The following is an 11,605-nucleotide window of genomic DNA, read 5'->3' as shown; positions in this document are numbered from 1 at the left end:
CTGCAGGAGGAGATCGTGGGAGCAGTAAACAGCTCCATTGCTCCTGGTCTGAGTGGCAGTCTGGACAGATTGCTTCAGTACTTTGCAGCCACTAGGGCATTAATGTCCAGGACATGAGTTGCAAAGAGTTTGAATATGCAAGAAGGAGAAATAGAGGCCTTCAAGTTCTTAAGATCTGTTTTTCTTATATAGTTCATCATTGTCCCAAAGGCCAGACGCAAGGCAAGCCCAGAAAGTTGGTGGAAAGGAACTCATAGAAAAAGGAGGCATGACACCTGCTGTCCTTTGGGAAGAAACCAAAATTGGTATTCCCACTCCTGCCTTCCTCAGCCCCAACCACAGAAAGAGGTGCTGCCTTGGGGCCTGGAGGCATTAAAACACTCAAGGCACTAAGTGATACAGCTGCTGAAGTAAAACATGCAGAGGGACGTACTGCACTGCCTTTGCTTTCCTCCTTTGCTCTCTGAGCTGCAACATTTTCAGTGAGAAAACAGAGCCTTTCACCCACCACATGTTCCTTCCAGCAACCAAATCTCTCATGGAGGAGAGAACACGAGCACTGAGGGGCTTTGTTCTGTGATGGTTGCAGCTTGTCGACATTACCAGGCTGCTGAGCAGCTCTGTAAGTGCTGCTGCCCCTCCTGAGGGGCAGAGAGAGATTTGAGTCATTTATCCAAGGCTTTTGGAAGAATCAGTATCAAAGCCAGATCTGCTACACAGAAAATTAAGGCAAAGATTTTTCATTCTGTCTATTAATCCACAGTTCCTTGCTGAGCCTTTTTGCATGTGTGTTTGCATGGTGTGCCTAGTACAGATGGAAAATATGGGAATCCAGCATCAGAGGTGGGCAGCAAAGCACATAAAGCCAGAGCAAATCACAGAAAGGGCAATTTATACAGAAAATAGGATTATGTTAACACACTCCCTGAGACTACCCACACATGGTGATTTCACACATGCATGTATCCTCACCAGGCTCAGTGGAATTATGTGCTAAGTGTATTTATGAAGGGGAGTAAAACTTCGTGGAATAGAGGTCTTAGTGTATTTTGTAACATTTTGTCAGTCTCTCATCTCTGTCATTAATTTTCCTGGACATTCACAAGAATTTTCAGTCTATTTCAGCTTTTTTTGTTCATGTCCAGAACAGGAAAAGTATTTTAAAATAATTTCGTTTTCACTGCAAAAATAATTTTCCTTTCTCGCCTTTACAGAAAGGTGAAGGAAAGGATGATTGAATCAGGAACAAAGTCAGTAATTAGCAGTATAAATCTCTCAGTGATTTCAGTAGGTCACGAAATTAACTGCTACAGGCTTCGGACACATCTGCTCTTTTGGCAAGCGGTGCCCTCCGTGAGCTGCTCATTGGCTCATACCAACCATGAGATGGGTCTCGGGGAACTTATTTGCACTCCCTGAGCTAAACACAGCATGGCCATGAAGCCCTGTGATTTCTGAGATGCTGAAGCATGTGTGAAGGCTGAGCATTCCCAGTAACTGAGAGGCAGCCTCGCACAGTTTAGCAGAGCTGTGCAATTGCCCTGGGACCCCTGGAGGGAGGGGGTGCACCAGAGTTTGTTGTGTGTGTGGCTGAACGCTGCTTTGTAGGGCTCGGCTTCAGGGAATTATTTGGAGGGAAGAGGGTCTTGGTTGCTGCACTGCAGGCTGTTCTCAGGAAGGGAGCTATAACCACAAGTCAGGAAGCAGAGCCCCAGCATCAGGGTTACTGCTCCATTTTCATCTTGGCCACAGCTGCTGGCAGAGCAGCGGAGAAGCAGGAGACTTAAAGCAGCCAGAGATAAGGAAACTGGGGGGAAGGGAGGAAACCAGCAGTTCTGCCTCCTTTAAGCCTCAAAATACAAGGGGGCAAGGCAGAGTTGCATTGCTGTGGTGTTGGGCCAGAGGTCAAGTGCCTGCTGCAAACCCATCTCTGGGCTGTTTGTCTCAAGGAAGCCATTCACCTCTGCCTGTCAGCAGGCAGGTGAAAACAGCAACACAAGCTGTGGGTCTGACATTGGTTTGCCTTCATCTAGCTATCACTATAGAAGTAAGTCATCACTTCTAAGTTGACTGCTCAACCCACTTTGGAAGATGAAAACTTGGAGCTGCTGTTTCAAGGGATTGCACTTGGGACCATGGTCCATTTTCTCACTATTTCATTACACCTTAGAATGACAACTGGGCTGAGTGGCAGCATCCAGAATCAGCCGAGCTATCTGAAACCATCAGAGCAAAGAGGGCTGGCTCCTACTCAAAAAGCAACTTCAGCTGGAAACTTTGGCAGTCTCTCTTTTGTGTAGAAATCCCGGAGATCCACCACTTCAGGAACTGATGTCTAGGGAGCACAGTGTGGAACCCAGTAGTGTTTACTGCCTTTCAAGTTTCATTGCAAACCTCTAACATCCTATGGCCATCAGTGCAAAGGCTGGCTGTGACACCAGAGAGGAGCTGACAGATTTTACTCAAAATACGTCAGCACTAGGCAAGTGTTGGCTCTTCTGGTATTTTCACAAGGGGGAATGTTGGGCACTTCCCTAAATGCAAGGCCAGTCACTAGCTGTGCTCCATGGACGGAAGCCTGCAGAGCCATTGTGGCACCAGCCCTGCCCTGCTCCAGAAGGAGGAAAAAAAAGGGACTTAGCCTTTCTTCTTTTCTCCTCCTCTCTTCTTTTCTTCTTCTCAGTTCTTTCTCTTCCCATACACAAAACAAAGATGTGACCACAGCAGAGATGGAATGATGCTGTGTCCTGCTAACGTTCCTTCAGTGGTCCTGGACATGCTTTAGAGTGCAAAGCATAAAAGCTGCCAGCATTGGGGAGCCTCATGCAAGTTTAGTGTATCTACACCTCAGCATCTCTGTTCCAGCATTTGGCTTTGTGTGTATTTAAAATATATATTTGGACGCTGTTCTTAAAAGCTTTTTGCATTTAATATGTAGTTTCCTGGTATGATGACTCGCCTACATATTACAGCCAAATATGGGGAAATTATTATCCTGAGCCGAATATACTCCTCTGCAACAGAAAAACTGGGCTTCCAGTTCTGCTTTTTGCGGTTTTACATGTGAATATCTCCTATTCAGGTTGCTCTTTGAACTATATCTATAAAAAATAGTCGGTGATAGGCTTTTGATTCCTGGTTAATGTTTTACTGCACAGTCTCCTATTGTCTTCATTCGGCTTTAGCACTGGATGCTGTATCATACTCTAGGCAGACAGTGCAGTGTGACCACACCGTCCCCAGGAAACAGTCCTGGCTGTTACTGCACCAGTGAAAGGTATTTGACTGATCTGGGTGAAGTTTATTGAATTCCAGCTTCCCAGGGCACAGGGCAGCCAAGCCACAGTGAGCTGGGAGGATCAGCAAGCTGGAGCAGAAGACAGCTTTTCTCAGCACTGTGGTGAGGAGACATGAATGCAGTTATCTTGGCTTGGAGTTCTCTGAGGTGCTCAAATATGTTTGGGGACTGTGTTATACTATACAGCACCACAGCCTTCAACTCTCCTGCACTGACTCAGCAGTAGCCTGCTAGCTGGAAAGTCATCCAGCTCCCTTTTATGGCCCTGCAATACTTTTAAAGCTCCTCCAGGGGCCTTCAAAGAGTAACAAAGTCCCAGGAAATCCTGTTTTGCTGACAAGCTATGCTGCTGTATTCTTTCTGGTCTTGCCTGCAAGTCTCAAAAATCACTTGATCACTAAAGAGACACAACTAAGACCATCAGAAGGGCATTAGAGAGCTCTGTGATAAAGTGTATTTGAGTTACTTTTCTGTCTTGGAGCTCTGGTAGAGATGGAAGTGGAGCCGCCGTAGCAAAGCACAGCGTTTGTTTCCCAAGGCCATTAGGCACTTGACGGTTTGATCACTGGGGGAGCAGCGTTGGCTGTTGAACCATCTGCAGAGCTGCAGAGACGTTTGCCCCTGCTTGTGCTGGGCTTGGGGGCAGAGCCCAGGGGGCTGCCACGGGGGTCCCCGCTCACCATCGCTGCCACCCAGCTCTCCAGACAGTGAACGTGGGTCCCCAGCCAGCCTCTGGAAACAGGCAGCTCTAGAGACACAGGTTTTACACTCCAACTGTGTGTTGATTTTCCACTCACCATGCCTGCATGTGGCTCACACCCTGTGCTCCTCTCAGTCCCCCTGCTTCACACCGGTGCAGGCAGCTGGTGTTCTGAGGGCACCTGGCAGGGCCTCCTGTGCCCCCCAGAGCCATGAGCTGCCCTCTCCCGCTCCCTGTGTTTCCGAGACCTGCACGTGGAGCTGGAGCCTGCCCCGCTTCGCCCCGCAGCCTCCAAGGCGGGTGGTTGGCGGGGGAGATGAGCTTTTTTCCTCCTGCACTGTGGCCATTGTGCGAGTGTCATGGGAGCATCCCTCTCATCTGTCAGATTGATGGCATCGTCTAGGGCTCCCAGCATAGACAAGATAAACCGAAGGGTTCTGCAGACAGGTACGTAACTGTGGAGACAGCAGCGCTGCAGAAGAGGCCTCCGATCAGGGGAATGTGTGTCCCACAGCCGCCTCGCTGGCACAGCAGTCACCTTTGACATGACTTGCTGAATGGGAGTTTGTTTTCTAATTTCCATGGTTCAGCCATAGGCCACACAAAGTAAACACAAGTAAATGGGCAGCAGTGGTTCAAAGGAACATAAGAGAAGTATTTGCCCCCTTGGAAGAGAGCTTGGGTAGTGTTCACATGTGAACCAATCTGGTTTGGGTCTTTGAAGTGGTCTTGATTAAGAAGAGTGGGGCAGAGTACTGAAGATTGATAGGATTGACAGAAGAGTGTCCATTTTTGGGGGATGCACTGGAGGCAAACTGCTGGCAAACTGCTGCAGAGCTGCCAGTGGTGCTGCCATGCAGATGTGAACTCCTGAATCATTTAATAAGAGGGGCAAGAGGCCTCCCCTGGCACCAGCACTGAGCCTGGGCAGCCCAGGAGAGTGATGCTGCCACTTCAGCACTTTCCATCACGTCCTTTTCAGGGCATTTACCTTACCCTGACAGGCCTTGTAGACCCATCTTTGAACTTCATTGGGTCCTCAGACACAGATCAGATCAGTGGGTTCAAGCGGCTTCAAGCTGTACTTATAACATAAAGAGCTTCACTTCCTGCACCACTACAGGTTGTCAGTCTCTTCCACACAATACAGATAGAAATGCACACAGCAGAGCTGAGACTTCTGGTTTTGGAAGATGTCATTTTGCAGGTTGCTTGAGTTGCAAAGGGAAGGAAGCCTTTGACAAGGGCTTTAGGCTGTTTCCATCTCAACACTGGCTCTCCTGTCATCCCAGACTGTGTCTCTTATGAAGGGCTGGTTTTCTTTGTTCGTTTGTTGTTGTAGTTTTAAATAAGTGCCCTATTTTTCTGCTGTTGGCTTTGAAGGAAAAAAAAAATCAAGTACCACAATTAATGTTTCTTTAAGTGTTACAGAAATTCCACCATGCACATCCTATCAAAATGCTGTCTGGCTAGTAATACCATCTTGTGGAGGCTTTACCTTGCCCTGGCACCTTTATAATTTTATCATTATGTTCAACTTTCTTTCTGCTAATGCACAATATATCCCCTTCAGGGAGATAATCTGGTATTTTTAGAGATTTATGGTCTGATTGTTTTGGGTAGTGCAACTCTTCTTCTGAAATTAAGAGTATATTAATTCCTTAGATAAACAAAGACTGTCATCATGTGTGATATGTTTGGGATGAGATAAAAGTGTGAATCTGGAGCATGGCTGGTCAGTGATCATTCCACAGTGACTTGAGCAGAGACAGGTAGACTAATTTCTAACTTGTTTGTCTATAGTAACTATATATTTCCTGTGCTTATTAGCAGTATTAGCTAAGTAGAGACTGTGTACATAATTACATATTTTTATAATATTTTAATATCTTTTAGAATAAAAACAATCACTCTAACAAAATAAATTCTTACTTTAAAATAGGCAGATCCTTCTGAAAAGTTGTAGATGAGAAGTTTCCATAGCTGTTCATCATTGTGCCTTGCAGACTTATAAGGAGAAGTACAGTCTGCTCTAGGAGAGGATGCACTATTTTGGCAGTGCAAGGAAGCTAAATGTACAAAAGAAGCTGTCACAGACTAGGTAGGTGCAGGCAATTTCATAGCAGAGCTCCTAAAATCCTGCTGAGGAAGCCTGAATGTAGCCATTCACTTACGGGTAAGTAGCCTCACTCCCCTCCAGGAGGTCTGCTAACTTGTCAGGACTGAAAAGCCATGTCTAAGATGAGGGAAAGGCACCTGATTGACATCTTGGCCATTTTAAAGATGAAGGTAAAGCTAGTGATAAAAGTCCTGAAACCCAGATGCCATCTGAAATTCTGGAAGTGTCTAACTGACCATGGAGAGGTGGGGCACAGGTACATCCCTGTAACTGCTGGGGCCAGAACCCTGGTGTCCCCATGTAAAAGCTTCACTGTATGAGGGAAAAACCAGGAAAGGATAAGCCAGAGGGAGAGGAATCTTCTCCAAGAGCATTGTAGCCTCCAAGCCTCCCAGAAAGGCTGTCTCTCAAGTTGCTTAGCGAACACATGCAGACGTCTGTGCACACACTGCTCCCCAAGGCTCCTCTTTATGCCCTCTTGTGCATGAGTGAGGGATCCTCTATGGAGAAAGGCAACAGAAACCAGAGGAAAAAGACAAGCAGGAGCAACCTAAGTTTCCTTACGTTGACTCCTCGGTGGCCAGGGCACAGATATGCAGTCTGCTGTCTTGTCCTTTGGTAACTCTATCTCCCACTGCTTGAGCCTTGTTAACTGCTTACAGAAAAGAGGGCACTGATTATTACCACAAGTGATAATCCAGTTACTTGGGATAATAAAGTGCCTGTGTCTTTATGCAGCCGAATTCAGAGTAACCACAGCTGGTTGGAAAAGGAGTGAAAAAAAAATCTGCAAAAACACCCTGAAGAATTTTTCACTCCCCTGATCCACTGGTTTGGTTCCCAGCCAGCCCTGACCGCTGCTCACAGCACCTGTCTTGGACAATCTCCTCTGCAGCCCATCCCTTCTGCTGGCACAGACCTCTGACATCCTTGACTGAAACCAGAAAGGGCCCAAGGAAAGAAAATTGTAGTGATGGGTACAGGACCTTGGATTGGGGGAGAAGGCAGCAGAAGCTACCCTGGGGTTACTGCTGAGGCGAGCCTCTTGCCATGTGCTCCTGTGGTGTTTTGCCTCCAGGAACTGCAGATGTCCTCGAGGTGCACAAAGCTGATATTCCTGGGTGCAGAATTTAAATGTTATAAATGTAATTTCTTGCCCCACATGTACAAAAATAACTTTCATTCATAGAATCATGGAATCACTTGGATTGGAAATGACCTTTAAGATCATCAAATCCAACCATTAACCCTACTCTACCCAGTCCCGCACTAAGCCATATCCCGAAGTGCTGCATCAAGACGACTTTTAAACTCAGCCACCTCCCTGGGAAGCGTGTTCCAATGTCAGACAACCCTTTCAGTGAAAAGGTTCTTAATGTCTAGTCTAAACCTCCCCTGGCACAGCTTGAGGCCATTACCTCTGGTTCTATCACCGGTGACCTGTGAGAAGAGACGAGCGCCTACCTCTTCACAACGTCCTTTCAGGTAATTGCAGAGGGTGATGAAGTCTCCCCTCGGCCTCCTTTTCTTCAGTCTAATCAGCCCCAGATCCCTCAGCTGCTCCTCATAAGAGTGGTTCTCAAGGCCCTTCACCAGCTTCTTTGCCCATTCAGAGTGGCGAAGAAATTTCTCACATAGTTGGAAGGGACCTTAAAGATCATCTAGTTACAACCTACCTGTATGGGCAGGGACACCTCCCACTAGATCAGGTTGCTCAGAGCTCCATCTAATTGACAGGGAACTGCTTGAAAGAGTCCAGCACAGAGCCACAAAGATGCTTAAGGGTGTGGAACATCTCCCTGATGAGGAAAGGCTGAGGGAACTGGGTCTCTTTAGCTTGGAGAAGAGGAGACTGAGGGGTGACCTCATCAATGTTTACAAATACGTAAAGGGTGAGTGTCAGGAAGATGGAGTTAGGCTTTTTTCAGTGATGACCAGTGATAGGACAAGGGGTAATGGGTGCAAATTGGAGCATAGGAGGCTCAAGGTAAATATCAGAAAAAACTTTTACTGTGAGAGTGACAGAGCCCTGGAACAGGCTGCCCAGAGAGGTTGTGGAGTCTCCTTCACTGGAGACATTCAAAACACACCTGGATGCGTTCCTGTGTGATGTGCTCTGGGTGACCCTGCTCTGGCAGGGGGGTTGGACTAGATGATCTTTCGAGGTCTCTTCCAACCCCTAGGATTCTGTGATTCTATGATTCTAACCTGGCCTTGAACACTTCCAGGGATGGAGCAGCCACAGCTTTCTTTGGCAACTTGTTCAAGTGTGTTGCCACCTTCACACTAAAGAATTTCTTCGTAATGTCTAACTTAAATCTCCCCTCCTCCAGTTTTAATCCATTACTAGACTTTTGAAGCTGCCCCTAGGAAAACCTTTGTCTCTTTTGTAAAAAAAGAAGCAGAGTTCAGCAGTGATGCACTGCTAAATAAGACTCCATTTCAGCTGCTGATATTCTGACACCAAACCAGAACATCAAACCAGTCTGTGTTCTAAAGCAACGATCACTTCGCATGCCCCTGGAAAGGAAGTCATATGAGGATGAGAAAACAAAACAAAGCAAGGTGATTTATCCATTCCAAAACTACTTTGCAGAGGCACTGCTGTGATGCAATGGTACAAAGAAAGTCAGTATGAAGTCCTGGGGTTTTCAGGTTGAAGGAATCAGTTTCCTAAAGAAGAACGAATAGTGCTTGTTTATTTTGCTTTTTGCTTTCTCTTGAGGAAGGAAAATTGTGAGGAGGGAGTGATTTTGGTGCAAGTTAAGGATGCAGGAGTAATGGGAGGGCACAAAGGGTTCATTGTTGGGCCAGCAATCTGTCATGGGCAGGGCTGTCACAGGAGTCTCCAAGGGGCTGGCAATGAAACCCCACTGCAACATCACAGAAGGAGACTTCACCTCTCCTTGGGCTGCCCAGCTCTTCTCCCCATTCTGGACCACCCGCCAGCAGCAGTGGGGAGGGCTGACCCCCCAGCCTAAATCACTGGCAGAGGCAGAGCAGCACACAGGGCAAGAAGGACTGTGGGTTGGTCAGGGAGAGAGCTGAGATTTATAACTATCCAGTATTTCTCTCTTTTGAAAATTAAATGGCATGTTAGAGAAAATAAAAGAGGGTTGACAGGAGGGGGTGAGCCTGGGCACAGCCAGTTCAATCTTCAGGGCCGAGTGGACAAATGGTTTAGGTACAGTAATTAAGTTGTTGTGGTAGAGGAGACGAGCTGCACCATGAAGGGCATGGCTGATTTTGGGGGCCTCTTGTGGAGCTCCTGTCCCAAAGCCATAGGCATCTATGGGGCAACATGCAGGGGCTATTAGTGAGCCTACATCCCCCAGGTGCCCACCATACTGTGTGGGGCAGGGATGGCAGCCTGCACCCACTGATGCTCCAGCCCTTGGAACAGCTTCGCTGGGCTCAGCTGCCGGCTGCCTGTGGGGAAACCAGCCCTTGGGTTTTGCTGGTGAAAGGCTGAATTGATGAAAAAGCAGATTTTGTGTTAGCAAAGACCACAAAACCTTTGAGATTTTCAGCACCTGCCCAGCTGGCATTTTGGTGGCTTGTGAGGAAGTATTTGGTGGTGATTTACTTTGGTAAAATACAGTCGTCCCCTGAGGTGGGAAACGCAGTGCCAGGTAAGAAGACCTTGCTGCACCTTGGAACCCTGTCTGAATGTCCAGACCACCACCAACTGGTGTAAAGCAGCATGGCTTCATGGAGGGCAATCCTGCAATGGTCAATTTACACCAGCTCCTGATCCAGGCTTTTGTGTCATTAAAGACACAGTAGAAAAAAAATCTGTTGTGAAGGAAGAAAGCTCTGGCTAAAAAGTCCCAACAAGTTAGCTCTTTATTCTTTATCAGTGAAGTCTGCACACAATGAAAACATGGACAAGGGAAATTTGCACAGCATTTAACTTAGGTCAAAAAAACAAGTAATTTGTTAAGTGGCAAGGGCACCAACGCGTGCCATGTCACGCTGGATTTTCTTTAAAAATAAAAAAAATAACAAAGTTAAACTTTCAGTCAACCTGAAAATATTTGCTTTTTATGGGGGCAGTGCGGAACGAATGGGACAGCAAATCTTTCTTCAGTCACTCGTTTATAGAGACTGAAAGGGTCTATAGAGACAGTGGGAAAAGAAGGAAAAAAGGAGGGGTTGCAGAGAGGGAGGGAGGAAGAAAGAAAGAGAAACAAAGAAAGAAAAAGAAAGAAAAAAGGAAGGAAGAAAGAGAAGGGAAGGGAAGGAAAGGAAGAAAAGAGGGCAAGTGGAAGGGAGACAGTGGGGGAGAGGAAAGAAAAATGCTTATGAGCTCTCAGGTTCTTTGTTAATACAATATTATCAAAGATAGTGAAAACATACACCAGGCTCATAAAGTAAACTCTTTGGACTACTCGATGCACTTCTCACTGATGGCTAGAGAGGGATCTCTTGCAGAAGCAGAGACTGCAGGAAAAGACTCCTATCAGGAACTCAGACAGAGGAGGAAATGTGAAATGTCTCCAGGAAGGAAGGCAGGAGCTGTCCAGAGTGAAAAGGAAACTCCTTGTGCCTGTGCTGTAGAGTGAAAACTCTAGCTCTTATATGCCAGGCATTCATTCTCTAAATTTTCCAATTTAGTGGATTTGCTTCTGTTCTGAAAATAGTACAAATAAATGACGTGTGAATTCTCAGAAGGTTTACTGGTCATTGGAAATGGGTTGTTTTACTGAACTCATCTAAACTCATGTAAAAGGAAGAACTATCAAAATAGATATTGTCATGTTTTGCAATTATTTTCCCCCCCCTTCTAGTACTATTCCACAAAAATTCAAGTTTTCCCTTCCCCTTTCAAATATACATTCCCTGATCCTTGTCACTTATTATTTTGCTTCTGTGCTTACTTTGGATTTAATCTCCAGTTTCTCAGGATTTTTTCATCCCATCCTCCTTAGTAACAACAGGTCCATGTTCACCTGGCAGACGTTTCTATAATTTGCATTTTTAATTGCATTCTTCCCCTTTCCTTTCTGCATGCAAGCTCCGGAAGCCAGACAGCTCTTACTACCTCGCTATCAGAATGTGAAAACCCTTTTAATCTGCACTTGCTGTCCAGAATTGCTGTACTTTAAGATAGCAAGGATGTATCTCTATCTTCATCTCCATTTCTCTCTGTACACCTATACCTATCGATATCTGCATCTCTATACCTATACCTATACCTTTATCTATATCTATATCTACATCTATATCTATCTATATATCTATGTCTATGTCTATGTCTGTATCTGTATCTGTATCTGTATAATCTCTGTCTCTAATTTCTAATCTCTGTCTCTAAGTAAAACACATATGCACATTTCCAGTGCTTTTGAAATGTTTTCCATTCTGTGAATTTCGGCCCAAAATGATGAAGTAGAACAACACTGTGGTGTAACCTTGCACTGCCTTTTGCTCACACTCTGACCCACACCCGGGAGCGCACACACACACACACACACAAAGCAGGAAT

Source organism: Chaetura pelagica, unplaced genomic scaffold (assembly GCF_000747805.2).
Source record: "Chaetura pelagica isolate M959 unplaced genomic scaffold, ChaPel_1.0 scaffold307, whole genome shotgun sequence".
Classification (NCBI taxonomy): Eukaryota; Metazoa; Chordata; class Aves; order Apodiformes; family Apodidae; genus Chaetura; species Chaetura pelagica.
The sequence above is the reverse complement of the archived record's forward strand: the minus strand, read 5'-3'. Positions refer to the sequence as shown.